Below are 5,528 nucleotides of genomic sequence, written 5' to 3'. Positions count from 1 at the left end.
GCCGAGATCCCCGCTGCTTCCACCACCACGCCGTCGTGCTGCTGGATCTTCATCAACCTCTCCTCCCTCCTTGCTGGATCAAGAAGGAGGAGACGTCTCTCCCAACCGTACGTGTGTTGAACGCGGAGGTGTCGTCCGTTCGGCGCTAGGATCATCGGTGATTTGGATCACGACGAGTACGACTCCATCAACCCCGTTCCCTTGAACGCTTCCGCTCGCGATCTACAAGGGTATGTAGATGCACTCATCTCTCTCGTTGCTAGATGACTTCATAGATTGATCTTGGTGATGCGTAGAAAATTTTAAATTTCTGCTATGATCCCAACAGTGGCATCATGAGCTAGGTCTATGCGTAGTTTCTATGCACGAGTAGAACACAAGTTGTTGTGGGCGTCGATTTTGTCAATTTACTTGCCGTTACTAGTCTTATCTTGATTCGGCGGCATCGTGGGATGAAGCGGCCCGGACCGACCTTACACGTACGCTTACGTGAGACAGGTTCCACCGACTGACATGCACTAGTTGCATAAGGTGGCTAGCGGGTGTCTGTCTCTCCCACTTTAGTCGGATCGGATTCGATGAAAAGGGTCCTTATGAAGGGTAAATGGAAATTGGCATATCACGTTGTGGTTTTGGCGTAGGTAAGAATCGTTCTTGCTAGAAACCTATAGCAACCACGTAAAAGTTTGCAACAACAATTAGAGGACGTCTAACTTGTTTTTGCAGCAAGTGTCATGTGATGTGATATGGCCAGAAGGATGTGATGAATGATATATGTGATGTATGAGATTGATCATGTTCTTGTAATAGGAATCACGACTTGCATGTCGATGAGTATGACAACCGACAGGAGCCATAGGAGTTGTCTTGATTTATTTATGACCTGCATGTCAACTGTAATGTCATGTAATTACTTTACTTTATTGCTAACCATTAGCCATAGTAGTAGAAGTAATAGTTAGCGAGACAACTTCATGAAGACACGATGATGGAGATCATGATGATGGAGATCATGGTGTCATGCCGGTGACGATGATGAACATGGCGCCCCGAAGATGGAGATCAAAAGGAGCAAAATGATATTGGCCATATCATGTCACTATTTGATTGCATGTGATGTTTATCATGTTTTACATCTTATTTGCTTAGAACGACGGTAGCATATATAAGATGATCCCTCGCTAAAATTTCAAGAAAGTGTTCCCCCTAACTGTGCACCGTTGCGAAAGTTCGTTGTTCCGAAGCACCACGTGATGATCGGGTGTGATAGGTTCTAACGTTCGCATACAACGGGTGTAAGCCAGATTTACACACGCAATACACTTAGGTTGACTTGACGAGCCTAGCATGTACAGACATGGCCTCGGAACACAAGAGACCGAAAGGTCGAACATTAGTCGTATAGCAGATACGATCAACATGAAGATGTTCACCGATGATGACTAGTCCGTCTCACGTGATGATCGGACACGACCTAGTTGACTCGGATCATGTATCACTTAGATGACTAGAGGGATGTCTGTCTGAGTGGGAGTTTGTTGATAATTTGATTAGATGAACTTAATTATCATGAACTTAGTCTGAAAATCTTTACAATATGTCTTGTAGATCAAATGGCCCACGCTAATGTTGCCCTCAACTTCAACGCGTTCCTAGAGAAAACCAAGCTGAAAGACGATGGTAGCAACTACACGGACTGGGTCCGTAACCTGAGGATTATCCTGATAGCTGCCAAGAAAGCATATGTCCTTGAAGCACCGCTAGGTGATGCACCTGTTTTCCCAGCAACTCAAGACGTTCTGAACGCCTGGCAGTCGCGTAGTGATGATTACTCCCTGGTTCAGTGCGGCATGGTTTACAGCTTAGAACCGGGGCTCCAAAAGCGTTTTGAGCAGCACGGAGCATATGAGATATTCCAAGAGCTGACAATGATTTTCCAAGCTCATGCCCGGGTCGAGAGATATGAAGTCTTCGACAAGTTCTACAGTTGTAAGATGGAGGAGAATAGTTCCGTCAGCGAACACATACTCAAAATGTCTGGGTTGCACAACCGCTTGTCTCAGCTGGGAGTTAATCTCCCGGATAACGCGGTCGTTGACAGAATCCTTCAGTCGCTCCCACCTAGCTACAAGAGCTTTGTGATGAACTTCAATATGCAGGGGATGGAAAAGACCATTCCTGAGGTATATTCAATGCTGAAATCAGCGGAGGTGGAGATCAAAAAGGAACATCAAGTGTTTTTTTGACTGTACACAGTAGGGCAAAACCCCACTGCAATTTTTTGTTTATATTAATCTAAAAAAAAGGTAAAGTCCCAGAAAGGAACCAGAGTACAAAAGGCTTGAGATAAGCCAAGAAGGAAAAACAAAAGACATAGGAAAGAAAAAAAACAACTAAACAACTAAGAAAAAACAAGGATTACAACACAAGATTATCCAGCCAAAAACAGTATGCTCCAGCATAGCTCTTTTTAATTCTGAATCTGAGAAGAGAGAGCTCCTCCCTGAAGATGGCTTTCCACCTTTGAATGCTGGGTTGAATTGCTTGGAAAATCATGTTGTTCCTGGAGATCCAAATAGCCCAAGAGGCAAGGATGACTATCTCCATGAAGAAAGGAACATGAAGTTTCTGCTTGAGATCAAGAAAAGCTTCCATGATTGAAACATTTGCCTGTCTTGAAGGGCAGATCAGATCCCAACACTGTGCAGCAAAAGGGCAAGTCCAGAAAAGGTGCTGGAGAGTCTCTTCCTGTGGGCAATTGTTGACAGCACAGTTATAGTTGCCCAGCTGAAATGATTTCCTTCTCAGAAGATTTCTAGTATTGAGCCTGTCATGAAGTAGTCTCCAAAAGAACACCTTATGTTTTGGCTGACAAGAACTGCTCCAGATCCAATTGAACTGCTGTGGCACAACTTTGACTCCCATCAGCACTTTGTATGCCTTAGCCACAGAGAATTGCTCAGTTCCCCAGATGTAGCTCCATGTATCTGTGCAATCCAAAGTATCAGAGGCCCTTAAAGTAATGCAGATGTCCTCTATAGCCTCAAATTCCTGGAAAGCTTGCACAGTCAGAGGCAGATGAAATAGGTCCTCTAAGTATTCAGTTTGGAGAAAGGTGTGAACAGTAGCATCCTTGTTTTTCACAAATGAGAATAGGTGGGGGAACATGTCTTGCAAGCAGTGTGAGTGCCAAAGATCAGTCCAAAAATAAGCACTCTTTCCATCACCTATGTTGCATCTGGCCAAGGATTTATAGTTATCAAGCAGCTTAAGGTTTGCCTTCCACCAAAAAGATCCCAGCCAGCTATTACCAGGTAGAGAATCATTGCTGTAGTAAGATTCCCAAATCAGATTGACCCAGGGAATATTGTGTCTGTTGTAGAACTTATGCAGGTTCTTGAGAAGCAATGCTTTATTCTGGACAAAAATATCAATCACTCCTAACCCACCTTGATTTTTAGGTCTACACACAGTACTCCATGCCACCATGGCAGGTCTATGGTCCTCCAAATCAGGGCCTCTCCAAAGACAATGTCTCAAGTACTTTATGGCTTGGGTTTTGATGGTAACAGGCACATCAAGGCATCCCATGAGATATATCAATAAAGAGTTGAGGACAGATTTCACAAGCAATAATCTCCCAGCCAAAGTCATAAAGGTGGACAAACCCACAATCTTCTTCTGCAGTCTTGTGACAAGGGGAAAACATTGTTCAACAGTAGGCTTATGGAGGCCTAGGGGTACTCCCAAATACTTGATTGGAAAAGATTCCTTCTTGCAATGAAAAGTATTTATTAAAATCTCCATCTTCTCTTCTGGCACATTTATTGGAACCATACTTGATTTATTGTAGTTCACTTTCAGGCCTGTGGCATCAGCAAAAGTATTGAGAAGGGCTTTGAGGCAATGTAATTGCTTTGCATCTGCTTGCAGAATAACCAAGGTGTCATCAGCATACTGGACAATTGGAAAATCAGGGCATGACTCTACTTGCAAGGGAGAAGTTACCAAACCCAGGTGCATTGCCTTATTGAGAATTGTCTGAAGTAGATCAACAGCCAGCACAAAGAGAAGAGGGGACAGAGGATCCCCCTGCCTTACACCTCTAAGGCAATAATATTTTTTTCCAGGAACACCATTTAGTAGTATAGCAGAAGATGCAGAAGTAAACAATAATTTGATCCAAGTAAGCCATTTGTCCCCAAAGCCCTTTGCTTTTAAAATATCCAGCATAGCCTGATGTTCAATGGTGTCAAAAGCCTTTTCAAAATCCAATTTCAGAACAATGATTTCCTCTTTTGACTTATGACATTGGTGCAAATACTCATAAGCCCACCCCAAACAGTCATGAATAGATCTTTCTTTAAGGAATCCATATTGGTTGATGTGTACCAATTGCAGAATCACCTTTTGCAGTCTATTTGCCAGCAACTTAGTAACAATTTTCAGACAGCTGTTCAGTAAAGAGATAGGCCTAAAATCATTTGCAGTCAATGGAGAATTACCCTTTGGAATGAGAGTTATAAAAGAAGTGTTCAAACTCTCAAGGGAGATGTGCCCTGCATGAAAATCATAAATGAATTTGAGCACATCTTCTTTAATAATATCCCAACAAGACTTGAGGAATTCATTGTTAAAACCATCAGGGCCAGGAGACTTGTCATTTGGGAGAGCATGGACAACAGCTTCAATTTCTTCAGCAGTGAAAGGCAATTCCAGATTAGCAAAAATATCTGAATGTTGTCTCTGCCCATACAAAGAACCCAGATCAAAGTGCATTGTGGTTTCTTGGGATGTGCCCATTCTTTTCTTGAAAGCATCCAAGAGAATAGCAGCTTTACCAGCATGATCTGAGATCTCCATTTGGTCCTCATTGTGAAGAATAGCAATATGGTTATGCCTGTAATTGATGGAAGCTTTTGTGTGAATTTTTTTTGTGTTTTCATCTCCAAACTTCACCCCCTTGATTTTCCCTCTCTGCTTCCAATAAATCTGTTGGTTCCTCAGTAAAATAAGCAGTTGTTCTTTAAGAATAGCTCTGCAGCTCCATTCATGAGTATCCAGTTCTCTAAATTCCTCAAAGAAATCCCACATGAAGAGTAGTTCATTTAACTTTGCAATTGTAGATTTCAGACAGGACAGAGATTTAGCCCACAGCTTCAAAGCTCTTCTTAAAATCTTGAACTTAGCATTCAAAGACTTAATAGAATCGAGGTTTCCAACTGGGATGCTCCAAGCAGAGGCAACAACTTGTTTGAAATCAGAATGATGCAGCCAATAGTTCTCAAACCTGAATACTCTTGCCTTTGGGATAGAAGTGCCAATTTTAATTACACAGGGCAAGTGATCAGATATAGGTTTTGCAAGTGGTAGTACAATTGTATTAGGGAAAGAAGTCATGCAGGAGGCAGAAGTGAAAAACCAGTCAAGTTTGACCAACAAAGGATCATGCTGCATGTTACTCCAACTGAACTTTCTACCATGCAAAGGTAATTCAACCAAACCTTGGTTACTAATGGCCTCATTGA

This window comes from Triticum aestivum, chromosome 2D (assembly GCF_018294505.1).
Source record: "Triticum aestivum cultivar Chinese Spring chromosome 2D, IWGSC CS RefSeq v2.1, whole genome shotgun sequence".
In the NCBI taxonomy this organism is placed as follows: domain Eukaryota; kingdom Viridiplantae; phylum Streptophyta; class Magnoliopsida; order Poales; family Poaceae; genus Triticum; species Triticum aestivum.
The sequence above is the reverse complement of the archived record's forward strand: the minus strand, read 5'-3'. Positions refer to the sequence as shown.